This window comes from Schistocerca piceifrons, chromosome 1 (genome assembly GCF_021461385.2).
Source record: "Schistocerca piceifrons isolate TAMUIC-IGC-003096 chromosome 1, iqSchPice1.1, whole genome shotgun sequence".
NCBI classification, from domain to species: Eukaryota; Metazoa; Arthropoda; class Insecta; order Orthoptera; family Acrididae; genus Schistocerca; species Schistocerca piceifrons.
This window is the reverse complement of record NC_060138.1, coordinates 854875433-854890889: the sequence shown is the minus strand read 5'-3', so window position 1 is coordinate 854890889 and position 15457 is coordinate 854875433.

Genomic DNA, 15457 nt, shown 5'->3' with positions numbered 1-15457 from the left:
ATGATCGCAGGTTCGAATCCTGCCTCGGGCATCGATGTGTGTGATGTCCTTAGGTTAGTTAAGTTTAAGTAGTTCTAAGTTTAGGGGACTGATGACCTCTGATGTTTAGTCCCATGGTGCTCAGAGCCATTTGAACCATTTTTGAACTACTTGGGGCTCCTCTTCTGACACGCTACACACGTCGGCACTCGGATTGGTCTACTCGGCCGCGGAGTACAGAGCTCCGGTCTGGATGAACAGTGTTCACACAAAAAAGTCAACGAACGTGCAGCTGAATAGCACGATGCGAATTGTCAGCGGAACCATGAGATCAACCCCAACCCATCTGCTGCCAATTCTGAGCCACATACCACAGGCAGACTTACATCGGAGGAATGCTCTTCTCCGGGAATATAGGAAGATAATCGACAACGCCCAGCTCCCTATACACTGCGACATGCCTGACCTGGAAAGAAACAGACTCCAGTCTAGACATCCAACAATGATAACAGCCAAGGAATTGCAATGTATAAACTTTGATGCAATAAAGACCTGGAGGGAACAATGGCGAGAGGTGTGCCTTATGGCCAAGCCCTCCCCTGCATCACTGAGAGACCTCACGGGTATGAACTACGGCGTAAAATATGGTCATCCCTTAACAGAATACGCACAAATCACGGACGACGTGCAGATACTCTTTACAAATAGGGAAAAACACCAACTTCCAACTGTGACTGCGGAACCAACAGACAGAGCATCCGTCACATCGTCCAAGAGTGTGACTGAAGGGTATACAGTGGCAAGTTCAATGATTTTCTGATGGCAGCAGACGCACCAAAAGACTTTATACATAATGTTGATGTTTGTATTTAATTGTGTTGACCATATATAATGTTGATGTTTGTATTTAATTGTATTGCCCATTATCTGTATGTTTTATACTTCTTATATAGCATATTTTATTGTGTTTTTATGTATATCTTTGTTAAAGAATTGTAAGAAGCATAAAATGATGTGCATTGCCATACGCTACATAAATAAATAATATATCTCTATCAAGAGGCGAACAGTTACAGACATTTATTCAAGAATGTAGGATTCGTTTCTCAGAAGTAGGACCGAAAATGCGGCAGGTTATCTATTGAAGAGAGTTACATGAAAGTTAAGAAGTGACAGATGATGAGATTATTCTATCATTCAATAAATTTTTCGTTCTCCGCTCTTGTTTAATATTTCCTGGCACATTCCCTGAATCTGTCTTCTGGGATTATTTTTCAGTCTTTAATTATTTTTGTATGGTTCAATTTTATATGTATTCATTGCCACAGTTTCATCCCGTTTTTCCTTGAACTAGCTTCGGCTTGAATAATTGGATATTCCAGTTTAACTTAAGCTATAGTTGAGTCGGCGTAAGTTGATCCCTGACAATTCCAGTGGGCTGGGCGCGGCAGCCTCGCGGGTCTACATCAACCATGTAAAGCGATTTTGTAAACGTCTCTATCGCGACGTCTCACTGTCATCAGAGCTCTATAGGCGTCTAATGTTTCGCCTGCAGTCGTTGGCGCCTCGCATTTCAAAGGTGGCAACAGTGCTATGACCTGTCAGGGATCTTCTTAGACAGTCTGGAGTACTGCCATTTCATTTTCACACTTGCTTCTGATAGGCATACAGAGTCCTCAAGAACGTTATTTGAATGTGTTGAATCACTGTGTACGCAACGCTCTATCAGATATTTGAAGTGCAGACACGACATTGCCCTGCGAATGCCGGCTTCAATATGGGAATGCTACACTAGCGCCAGCGAACAGTCTAGTTATGTTTAGTAAGTCTATGGTGATATGAATTGAATTACCTCGCAGCATCAGTGCTGCCAACTTCGCGCTAGGCAAAAGCGGTACAGCGCAAACTTGAAAATACACACGTATCTGTATCAGTCAGAGAGCCCGCTTGCTACACCTGTCGACACCTTTAGAGACTCCATTGTTGCACACCATCAGTTGAGGCTGCTTCCTCTATCGTAGTAGATTATGACGTCACTCTAAAGGTGTCAACAAGCCCTATTTAAGGATTACGACGCCTCTTATGAAGCTAATTAAGTTTCATGTGATTTTTTTTAGCTTAATGGCTAATTACGAGGGCATGCTGAGAAGTAATGCCTCCGAATTTTTTATATGAAAGCTTTTAAAGCTCTTTGAATAAAACCAGTGTCATTAACATTCTACACATTTATTCTTCATCTCTGTATAATGCAGACTTCTGCTGCTTAAAGGCTTTGAATTGTAGCGTGTAACATGGTGTTGCGTAGCGTAACTATGTCGGTGCGTGAGAAGCAGCGTTCTGTAATCTGGTTTTGAGTTTGCAGAGTTCGTCCACACATGGAGCATCCTCTCTCTCTCTCTCTCTCTCTCTCTCTCTCTCTCTCTCTCTCTCTTTTCGTCAGGTTTGAGCATGGCAGTGCCAGACCACACACTAGCGCTGCAACATCTGCAACAATCAGACGCCTTTGCTTCAGTCTCATCGATCATCCTCCATAGAGTTCCGACATGACCCCATCCGCTTTCATCTGTTTCGAAAACTTAGGCAAATGACAGGATGGTTCCTTTGAAAGGGCACGGCGGATTTCCTTCCCCATCCTTCCCTCACCCGAGCTTGCGCTCCGTCTCTAATGACCTCGTTGTCGACGGGACGTTAAACACTAATCTCCTCCTCCTCCTCGAAAACTTAAAAGAATACCTTCGAAGACTTCACTTTGATAGTGCATGCAAAGGTGAGGTTCTAGTTCCGTCAACAAAGGCTAGCATTTTACAATGACAGTATCGACAAACTGGTTCCGAGTTGGGAGGTGACTACATTGAGAAATAAATACGAGACCTATTCGGAAAGTAAGGAACTATTGGTCACGAAACGCAAACCACAGTGAAAATCCGATGAACCTTTGCACAAATGTGTCGAGAAGTGAGCCCGTAGATAGCGTCACGTCCCTCTTTTCAGTTCTGAGCGCAGAGTAAGCGCGTAAAGATCCCAAGAAAACGGCGTCTCCCACCAAGAATGGGTGTATGCCGAGAGATTTCGCTTGGTATCACGCAGCCCTACATTACATACCTGTCAAGCAGTTCCTTGTTTATCACAGTTGTTGGCCGCACGCTGCATATGCAATGAGGACACTCCTGCAGTGGTTTCGATGAAAAGTGTTTGATCACCCATCATACAGCCCAGACTTGGCTCCCACTGAGTTTCATCTCTGCTCAAGTGAATCGCTGGCTATGAACACGACATTTTGTCACAGAGAATGAGCTGCAGCCCAACGTGGAAAACTGTCAGAAAGCACAGGAGGCTGCCTTCTATGACTAGTCTATTGGAAAGTTTGTACAATGCTACGACGGATATCTAAGTACGAGCGGCGACTGTGTAGAGAAGTAGTTGAATGGTCTAGTAGCTAACTGTTGCAAATAAAACAGTTTTGATTTTCATTGTGATTACCATTTCGCGACCGATCGTTCCTTACTTCCGAATAGCCCTAGTATGTAGATACGAAAAAAAAGTAGAATTTTAATTACGTTTGTTTTATTTAGAAAGCATTAAGAGATTTCAGAAAAAAACTCTGAGGCATTACTTTTCAGCACACCTTCGTATACAGATAATTCATGCATCCAAATAGTATTGGGAGTCGCTCACAAGTTTCCGGTTCTTTTCGCATGCAGGTGTGTTCATAATATATAAATTTAACCTGGCTGAAACGGGGTGGAAGGGCTAAAAACGTACAAAAACAAAAACCAATAGAAAATGCCAAAATAAAAATCAAGCAGAATATTATAGTGATGCACATTAAATGATTGATCAGAGGATTACGAAACTGCGTTTTTTTTGTCTAGACAAGGTATTACGACAGTTGTCGATGTATCTCTATAGATATTTTAATTAATTAATAATAATTGAAACATCATCTTTTAACTAAAATCAAACAATGAAAGGTCCAGAATATGAGCCGATCTTGTGTGAATACGTGCATGTTTCCTATTTAGGGATAACCTTTTTCTTCTGAATCGTAAATGTGTAGCGGTGATTTTCGTACTGCCCGTCGCGAGTCAACGCCTCCTCTACGTGACTTTTTAACTAAAACTAGTTATTAGAATCGAGCTATTTCGACCTTGAGCTTTGACTGAATCATCGGCTGTTTCAAAGGGACTTGTTTTTCTTTTTTTTTAAAAAAAAAAAAGCCTCAGCATCAAGACCGAAAGTGTTCTTGGCATGATGAATTCGTGGAAGCTACCTCCCACAAAAGCTATTGCGTCACTATGAATGAAAAGTGGTTTTTGACTTCTAGTACATGTTAGTAAAGCTAGGATTAATTTCTAAAAGACAAACCGAATACGGAAGATTCTTACTCAAGATGAAAGCTGATAAAGTACATACAAGTGGAAATATCGATATGGAAATGGATGGATAATCTCAAGCAGTTTATGTAGTGGCCAAATGTGTGTTGTGTTACATTAGAAGCAACTTTTATTGCGTACAGTTTTGGTTATAAGGAAGAAAGTAGTTTATATCTGAAACATTCTATTTGAGGAAGCGGTTGCAAGAGAGATCGGATTTGTGAAAAGAACTGCGAGGTCAACAGAATTCCATCACATCATGGATGGAACAGTGCGATTATGATAAATATTTTCAGAAATGAATGCAATGTCATCATTCGTGGTGGTAGAATGTTTATTTTGTCGTTACCGATTTCTAATTAGCTAGGTACTCATCTTCAGATAATACAGTCCTTAGTGATCGTTCATAACACTGTGGATGCCGTTCTACACTAAGGTGACAAAAGTCGTGGGGTAACTCCTAATATCGTGTCGGACCCCTTTCTTTCCGGCTTAGTGCAGCAACTCCACGTGGCCACGACTCAGCAAGTCGTTGGATGTCCTCCGCAGAATTAATGAAAAATGCTGCCCTTATAGCCGTCGCTAATTGCGAGGGTGTTGCCGGTACAGGATTTTGTGCACAAGCTGACCTCTATTATGTCCCATAAATATTCGTTGTGAATCATGTCGGGCGATCTGAGTGGCCAAATCATTCGCTCGAATTGTCCAGAATATTCTCCAAACCAGTTTCGAACAACGGTTGCCTAGTGACATGGGGCATTATCATCCATAACAATTCCGTCATTGTTTGGGAACACGAAGTCCATGAAGGGCTGCAAATGGTCTCCAAGTACCGAGTGTAACCATTTTCAGTGTGTGATCCATGCAAACACAGCCCACACCATTAGAAAACCAACATCAGCTTCCACACTGTCTTATTGACAACTTGGAGCCATGGCTTCGTGGGCGCCGTGCCATCACCTCTTACCAACTCAAACCAGGACTCATCTGACCAGGCCAAAATTTTCCAGTCGTCTGGGTTCCAACCAATATGGTCACGAACCCAGAAGAGGAGCCACAGGCAATGTCGTGCTGTTAGCAAAGGCATTCGCGTCCGTCGTTTGCTCACATAGCCCTTTAACGCCAGATTTCCCCGCACTGCCCTAACGGACACGTTCCTCAACTTCCCACACTGATTTCTGCGGTTACTTCCCGCAGTGTTGCTTGACTGTCAGCACTAACGTCACTACTCTCGGTCGTCAAGTGAACGCCGTAGAGCACAGCGTTGTCAGTGCTGAGAGGAAGTGCCTGGAAGCCGGCCGGAGTGGCCATGCGGTTCTAGGCTCTACAGTCTGGAACGGAGCGACCGCTACGTTCGCAGGTTCGAATCCTGACTCGGGCATGGATGTGTGTGTTGTCCTGTTATGTTTAAGTAGTTCTAAGTTCACGGCGACTGATGACCTCAGAATTTAAGTCGCATAGTGCTCAGAGCCAGAGCCAAGTGCCTGGAATTTGGTATTCTCGGCACACTCTTGACACTGTGAGTCTCGGAAAATTGAATTCCCTATCGATTTCCGAAACGGAATGTCCCATGCGTCTCGCTCCAACTGTCATTCCGTGTTCAAAGTTGTTCATTCACGTCGTGCGGTGATAATCACGTAGGAGGTCTTTTCACATGAGTCACCAGAGTACACATGACAGCTCCGCCAGTGCACTGCCCCTTTATACCTTGTGCACGCAGTACTACCGCTATCTGTGCATATCGTTATCCCATAACCTTTGTCACCTCAGCGTATAGCGGGGGCTGTTATTTAGCTGTGGAAAGACATAAAAAGGTCGAAACTAGTAAGTACTGAAAGCGGCGAGACTTCTAGAGTTGTTTGCATAAGGTCGACTTTATGGTATTCCTCCCCGTTATTTGCTTCCATGGTGCACTGCTGGAGCACAGATCACTTTGGAAAACATTCGTTTATATTCCTCGATTATGTTTATTAAGCAATAGCACACACACTTTACCAAAACTAACAATTCGCTAGTGGTATATATAAAGAATGTCACTTGAGTAAATGTTCAAAGATTTTGCGTTGCAGTAGAGACTTTTTTTGGTCAGCACATGCATTTTCGAAACTTGCACATCTATCTTTAATAATGACTGTCCTAAGAGACATCAGACGTATTTTCGCTGCTGCTTCATCAGATAATTTCAATTTCGTCGTTACAATTTGTAGCTGGAGTCGGCCCAAGTAAATAGGCTCACTGCTCATAAAGTCTTTCATGCGACACCCCGTATCGGCGGCATTTTACATTCGCAGTCAATAGAACGGGCCAGAATTAGTCTAGTGCGGCGTTCGTTCTATCGATGTGTATTAATAGGGACATTAAAGCAGTACTCCAGCAGCGACCGAGTAGCACTTCAAGGCGGTAGCATTCAGTGCGGGCCAGGGCGGTGCTATCACTACTCGAGCACTAGCTATTCCTCGTGTCTTTAATGCCACTATTAATGTGTATATATAAAACTAATATAGCACTAATTTCCGGCCGTTCTACCAAAGGGAAACAGTGGTTGGGAAGAGAGTGAGACAGTGTTGTAGCCTCTCCCCGATGTTATTCAATCTGTATATTGAGCAAGCAGTGAAGGAAACAAAAGAAAAATTCGGAGTAGGTATTAAAATCCAGGGAGAAGAAATAAAAACTTTGAGGTTCGCTGATGACATTGTAATTCTGTCAGAGACAGCAAAGGACTTGGAAGAGCAGTTGAGCGGAATGGATAGTGTCTTGAAAGGAGGGTATAAGATGAACATCAACAAAAGCAAAACGAGGATAATGGAATGTAGTCGAATTAACTCGAATGATGCTGAGCGAATTAGATTAGGAAATGAGACACTTAAAGTAGTAAAGGAGTTTTGCTATTTGGGAAGCAAAATAACTGACGATGGTCGAAGGATATAAAATGTAGACTAGCAATGGCAAGGAAAGCGTTTCTGAAGAAGAGAAATTTATTAACATCGAGTATAGATTTAAGTGTCAGGAAGTCGTTTCTGAAAGTATTTGTATGGAGTGTGGCCATGCATAGAAGTGAAACATGGACGATAAGTAGTTTGGACAAGAAGAGAACAGAAGCTTTCGAAATGTGGTGCTACAGAACAATGTTGAATGAGGAGGTACTGAATAGGATTGGGGAGAAGAGAAGTTTGTGGCACGACTAGAAAAAGGGATCGGTTGGTAGGACATGCTCTGAGGCATCAAGGGATCACCAATTTAGTATTGGAGGGCAGGTGGAGGGTAAAAATCGTAGAGGGAGACCAAGAGATATATACACTAAGCAGATTCAGAAGGATGTAGGTTGCAGTAGGTACTGGGAGATGAAGAAGCTTGCACAGGATAGAGTAGCACCGAGAGCTGCATCAAACCAGTCTCAGGATTGAAGACCACCACAACAACAACGTAAAATTTCGATTTAAAAATCATTTTGTCGTAACAATAAATACACCGACGCTTTCCGTGAAACCTGGGCGTCATTAGTTGTATTTCTTTGGGCTTGCTCCAGCTACATAATGCAAAAACAAAATTCCAAATATCCGCCAAAACACACAAGAAAATGCGCCTGACGACTCTTTCGAGGTACGTCCTGTATATACGAATTTAAATAACATTCATTAGTACAAAACTAACGTACGCTCCACCGGGGTTTTAAATGTTCTGTAAATAGCTTTACAGTATTACAGAGTAACTTGTTACAGTGTTGCGTAAATAAAGGAAACTACAGTAGCGAGTCACTATTATTGAGGTTTTTACTCGAGACGAAGTGTCTCGGAAAACGACATAAATCTTCAGGGTACTGGATGAATTTCATGTGTGCCCATCTTCGTGTTTATGTGTTGTTAGTTTAGTGGAAATGATGCAGAAATGACCGTAGAATTACTGTGCCCCATACAGTAACAGAAAACTGACACGTATTCAGCTGAAAGACTTGATACTGTACGAGACATTTGACATTCTTGACTTGTCAAGTCTCCAGTGTTGGTAATTTGTTATTGCCTTCCTCCGTTCTATGTATATAGATTCATACAAGCGACAGAAAAAAAACACGACTGTACGTGTATCGGACGCTGGATCTTTGGTTGGCAGTATGACACTTACTCTCTGACATACCTATACAGGGAGTTATAATAAATGGAATACGAAGTTTAATTTATAATGAGTGCAATACAAAACCTAAACTTACGACAAGAAAGTAAGAAGAAAAAGGACAAAGAAGAGAAGTAAGCAGTTGAAAAGAAGAAGAAGAGCGTGGAAGATAGATGAATGGGTCTAAGAAATCGGTCAACCATCTTGCGAAATTGCGTATCAAAGTAAATGGGTGCCACTGCAAGTAAATTCCGTGAGTGAAAGAAATATATCATTAGTAATTCTTGAAAAAGGAAAAAAATGTCTTAAGTAGCTGCAGCTACGAAGTACATTAATCCATATTAGAGATGTTGAAACACTGAGTTAGGTGACATAAACATCTGTCGTACGAAGGCGATGGGAGGGGCGGGGGAGAGGATGTTGCAAGTAATACGCAGTTCAGATCGATACGAGAGTGGCGGACGAGTGCTGCCGATATAGCAATGCTAGACCTGAAAACAAAATTTGAGGTAGATCCCCATTTAGAGTATTTTATTTGGAATTCAAAAACAGCTGAGGTATATTTGACTATAGTCTGCAACTACAGTGACGGAGTACGGTGAGTTTTTACACTCATTTACACGGGAAAAACACTGGATTGTAATGAATCAAAGGAATAAAAGTACTCTACCAATCTACCGATTTCCTACCTGGCTATAGCAGACAAACAAGCAGTTTCGTTCACTCGCATAGGCAGGACGGGTTAATGTACTACCCTCTTATTACCGTCATCACACCTGAAGTCCACACTATACGAAAGAACAGAGCGCCAATGGAAAGATTAATATCAGTCATTGATACGGGTTGAAGGGAAATATTATGAAAAAATACAGCCAAACATTCTCTCGAAACCATGGTTCCACATAAGTAAGGCGAATAAAAAATTTGTAAGCTCCATAATTAGTATGAGATTGACTCGTGGAGCCGGCCGCTGTGTACTCGACACCTGAGAAACGTGATGAACTGTGCACCATCGTGCGACATTTGCATGCAACAGAGAAGGTTCAAAAATCGCCTATATGGGTACCGCAAGCTCTAAGCCAAAATCACATGAATCAACTGCTGGCCGTAAGTGCGTCTCTGCCTTCTTTTCAAGTGGCTCGTGAAGAACACCGACCATTCCTACCCTGTATCTTTACCCTGTTTTGCTAGCGTAAGAAGTGGTTGGCGTCAAACAAAGCAGGGGCTCCACGTCAAAGACCTGCGCGCATCCGCGAAAGATGACGTTAAGCATCTGGTGTAACAGCGACGGTGCGGTGTACTACAAATCGCTTCCCCGAGACGTAACCATGACTACGGACAATTATTCTCAACAACTGAGACGTTATAGAGACACAATCCAAGAATAACGACCAGGAAGCCTGCGTGATGCTACTCCACGGTAACGCCCGTTCGTATTCTGCTGGACTGACGTAAAACTCCATAGTGGAGTTGAGTTGGGAAGTCATTCCGAACCCACCTTATTCACCTGATCTTTCGCCCTCAGAGTTTCACTCTTCCCGCTATCTATCGAACAATCTTCAAGAAACTTTCGTTCCGCATGAAAATGATCTCCGCATATGTCTCGACGAGTTCTTCACCTCAAAATCACGTGATTTCTACAGTCGCAGGATCGAAAAGGTACTCCAGCGTTGTCAGACTGTTGTAAATAGTGAAGGAGAATATATTATTGAAGACTAAAATCTCTGTTATGTGTATGTTGTGTTTATTACGCTTACGGAAAAACAATCCGAACTTATGCATCTCTCAAGTATGTTGCTTGAGTATTCAGTCGATCAGGGACCCTTAACCCCTTCTGAAGCTGCCCAGGTCGATTGTTGATGATATGACTGTAAAGTGGAAACGCGAAGGAACAAGTACAGCTGAACCAAGACCAGGCAGATCTAATGTACTGAGTGACAGGGATCATCGAACTTTGCTTAGTGAGGTTGTAAAAGATCCCATGAAATCAGCAATAGGAATCACACGCGAGTTCCGAAGTGCTACCTGCAGTCCATCTAGCACAATGACTGATCGTAGGGAGTATAGCGGTCTAGCAGCTCGTCATAAGTCACATTTGTGTAGTCAGTGCTAAATGATGTGATGTTACTTCAAGTTACGAATCTGGCTGTACCCTGTGAGAAATCGTTGGTTGGAAAATGCCTGGAGAGTGTTGGCTGCTATGCCATTCTTCCTCAGACTTTCGGACACCTCACTGAAAGTGTCCTCAGCGGAGTTCGAGCCATCAGAAAGGCGAAGGGTGGACACGTCCCATATTAATGTCCATTAATAGACAGCCAGACACTTTTGCTCACATAGTGCATGTGCTGATGATCCAACACTAGTATTCCACACTTACTTGCCCAGAAAATCAGGACAGCAGCCATATTGCACAGTAATTATGAGCGAGTTGTAAAGTTTCTTTATCTGTCCACCCAGCTCTCCGCTGTAGATTGAACTGAAAGTCGAATTTAACACTATGTCTTTTGGATTTGGATCATACTCCAACTAGACAAAAAATGCTCCTGTCGGAGTACAAAAAATGCGAATAAGCTCCTGTTTATTTGAAAAACTGACTGAAATGTAGGCTACCAGCTGCCTCATTCTGTCTCCCTCAGCACCTTTAAAAATTTTGGCATGCGAACATATTCGCGCTTTTTTTAACATGCAACTCATCTCCAACTCTCAGAAGCTAACTGTAATTCACTGACACTCAGCAGCCCATAGCTTTAAGTCGCTCATACCTGTGAAGTTCCAGCTGCCCTTTCTCGCTCACTCATTCGGTCCAACTCCTTGTGATTATCCATTTGTGTCCCTCTGTCACTGTCTCCTGCGTCACAGCCACAGTCCCGTACGCTCTGTCTTACTACTACTGCCTCCTCTCACTGTCATTGTCTCCTTCTTGCTCTCTCTTGCTGCTTATATCTCATTGCTTCCTTCCTGCTGCTGTAGTCTCTTCTCACTGTCAGTACCTCTCTCTTCCCCATTGTCATTGTCACATATTCTGTTTTTCATTGTCACCGGCTCTCACCCACTTCCACTTTCCCTTTCTCTTTATTCCTCCCCCTAGGCATTTTCTCCTTCACTCTTTACTACTGCTATTGTGTCGCACTCTTTCTCTCACACTGACACTGGTTCGTTCCCTCTTTCTCTAATACAACCACTGTCTACTACTTTCCAGTATTTATTACTTTCCCTTTAAGTTAAAATCGACAATCGAGAGCGCAATAATATTTGTTTATTCACCGGTTTCGGCTTATTTTGAAGCTATCTTCAGAATTTTTGGCCCCCTATGGCTGGTGCTGACGGCTGCTCTGTTTTTTCGTGATACTATGATCGTGACAGTGTACGACAGTGGCATCACAAAAAAAACCAGAGGAGCCGTCAGCACCAGCCATAGGGGGCCAAAAATTCTGAAGATGGCTTTAAAATAAGCCGAAACCGCTAAATAGACGGCAGCTATGGCCGAGCGTTTCTAGATGCTTCAGTCTGGGACCGCGCTGCTGCTACGGTCGCAGGTTCGAATCCTGCCTCGGGCATGGATGTGTGTGATGTCCTTAGGTTAGTAGGTTTAAGTAGTTCTAAGTGTAGAGGACTGATGACCTCAAATGTTAAGTCCCATAGTGCCTAGAGTCGCTAAATAAACATATATTATTGCGATCTCGTCTGTTGATTTTAACCTAAATATTGCACCAGATCGGTGCACTCCATAGTCAATGTCGTCTAAATTTATTATTTTCCGTCTCTGTCACTGCCACCTTCTTCTTCTCTCTCAGCATAAAAAAGCGCGAATATGTTCGCATGCCAAAATTTTTCGGAAAATTTTTGAAGGTGCTGAGGAAGATAGAATGAGGCAGCTGGTACCTCACTTTTCAGTCGGAGTCTTTAAATAAACAGGAACATATTCGCATTTTTTGTGCTCCGATAAGAGCATTTTTCCTCCGGTTCCTTTTCCTTCTCTGCTGCAGCAGTGCTTGTAACCCATGTGAAAAGAAATATATTGGCCAGTAAAATTTAGATACTTTACTTATATGTAACTGAAATAACGCAAAACTAATTTTATACCGCAGGCCGGGTGTTACGCGCAAAACAATTTTGCATATGCTTCAGTACTACAACACGGGGTTCCAGATGATAATGGTGACACTCTATAACACAGTTCTCCACGATACTTCATAAGCTACTTCTTCGGCTCACACAGGATTTTATGTGCGTATTTTACGTGTACAATAAAGATAACTTTCAGCCTCTAAATCTCGGAAACGGATAAATATATGAATAAAATTTTCAAGGTTGTTCGAGGTCGAGATTTTATAAATACGTCGTAAAAATGACAGCCATTTGTTGTGCATAGCCGTCTCGGAATCCGCGACTGGGCTTTGGTACCCAAAAAGCGTGTTTTTAGAGTGTTTTTGGATAACGGACAAAGATTTTTGGAAACAGGGAGATAACTCTTCTAGATAAATTCCTATGGACTATACCGTTAAAATCTGAGCGATTTCCTGCGGTTATTTATTATTTACATTTCTCCTCATACCGGATTTTATGTATAGAAGTGGGGTAGCTTTGAATTTACATATCTTGAAAACAGATTAGGATATCAGGAAAATTTTCAATTCTGTTCGAGATCGCAATCTTAGGAATACGTCGTAAAACTTACAGCCATGTACTGTGCATGGCCGTCTTGCAATCATCAGCTGGATTTTGGTATGCTGCTGACGGAGCTAATATAGTTAAAAAAAGAATCTTTTTGCAATTTTCCGAGGAACAGTCTATGAAATAATGGTGGCTCCCATGAATCCGACCGCAGAGCACATAAAATGAAATAGAACCGACCGATCTGCTATACTTGCCTGAGGAGGAGGAAGCGTGTAATATGCATACCTTGAACCGAGTGACACTAAGACGATCCATCTGTTTTTTGTACAAATAGTCCCTAACCCCAAGGGTCATACAAAACACTTGATCATATCTTGTTATTTTTGGAAGATATTAGGAACGCTTTTTGCCGCACTGTGTAAGTAGGCTGTTTAGGTTTTTATGTTGGTAACGCCACGTAGTGCTCTGTAGGAAAATCGCTGACTGCGCTGTGTGCAGTCTGTGGCTGGTTGGACTCATTGTTGGAATATTCGTTTGAGTAGTGTTGGGCAGTTGGATGTGAACAGCACGTAGCGTTGGGCAATTGGAGGTGAGCCGCCAGCAGTGGTAGGTGTGGAGAGAGAGATGCCAGAGTTTTGAGAGGTTGCTATAAGCGGCCTATCTGGACGTGTGTCAGCCAGAGAAAGGAAATTTGTAAAGATGGATGTCATGAATTGATAGATATACATATGATGACTTTTGAACATTATTAAGGTAAATACATTGGTTGTTCTGTATCAAAATTTTTCATTTGCTAACTATGTCTATCAATAGTTAGTGCCTTCTGTAGTTAGAATCTTTTATTTGGCTGGCAGTATTGTCGCTCGCTGTATTGCAGTAGTTCGTGTAACGAAGATTTTTGTGAGGTACGTGATTCATGAAAGGTATAGGTTATTGTTAGTCAGGGCCATTCTTTTGTAGGGATTATTGAAAGTCAGACAGCGTTGCGCTAAAAATATTGTGTGTCAGTTTAGTGATGATCAGAATAAGTGAAAAGAGAAATGTCTGAGTACGTTCAGTTTTACTCAGTTGTCTTTGTATCAAATAACGTAGAAGTTTACCAGCACAGTCATTCATAATTTTTCTAAGGGGACGTTTCAATTGGACTATCTACCAAGTGCCTGTGTGGGTTGTAGACTAGAGAAAAGTGCCGTGGAATAGCTGAGGATTGGCCCGCGGTTTGCATCAGGCGTTGCTATAGTTACAGAGGCGCCGATCTGTCTCCTACGTGCGTCCCTAGAGCTGCCTTTGGAATGCTAGGCGCGCATTTTCGGCGGCCCGGTCGGGAGCTTTCTCACTGTCGCTTTCCTCGCAGAGCAGAGCAGAGAAGCGATGCGCCACGACGGGACATTCCGCCCAGCAGAAGGGAAAGGAAGGGCACGGCGGCGCGGCGGCGATTTCACGGCTGCCGCATCCGGGACGACGTGGGGCGCCGCGGCGTGTGCGAGCAGCTCACAGCGGGGCCGGGAGGCGCACCGCACAGCGCCGTGTGGTGTGGCCTGCAGGCGCTGTCAACGCCGTGCCATGAGACCGAGGCCGGCTGTCTCTGCTATATATGGACGTGTCCTTTATCGACTAATAAAGTCATCAGAAGATCAAAACAAACTGCAAAACGATTTAGAAGAAATATCGAAATGGTGCGAAAAGTGGCAGTTGGCCTTAAATAACGAAAAGTGTGAGGTCATCCACACGAGTGCTAAAAGGAACTCGTTAAACTTCGGTTAAACGATAAGTCAGTCCAATCTAAAAGCCGTAAATTCAACTACATACGTAGCAGCCGACCTCGGGGAAGATCAGTTTGGATTCCGTAGAAATGTTGGAACACGTGAGGCAATACTGATCCTACGACTTATCTTAGAAAATAGATTAAGGAAAGGCAAACCTACGTTTCTAGCATTTGTAGACTTAGAGAAAGCTTTTGACAATGTTGATTGGAATACTCTCTTTCAAATTCTGAAGCCGGCAGAGGTAAAATACAGGGAGCGAAAGGCTATTTACAATCTGTACAGAAAGCGGACGACAGTTACAAGAGTCGACGGGTATGAAAGGGAAGCAGTGGTTGGGAAGGGAATGAGACAGGGCTGTAGCATATCCCCGATGTTATTCAATCTGTATATTGAGCAAGCAATAAAGGAAACAAAAGAAAAGTTCGGAGTAGGTATTAAAATCCACGGAGAAGAAATAAAAACTTTGAGGTTCGCCGATGACATTGTAATCCTGTCACAGACAGCAAAGGACTTGGAAGAGCAGCTGAACGGAATGGACAGTGTCTTGAAAGGAGAGTATAAGATGAACATCAACAAAAGCAAAACGAGGATAATGGAATGTAGTCAAATTAACTC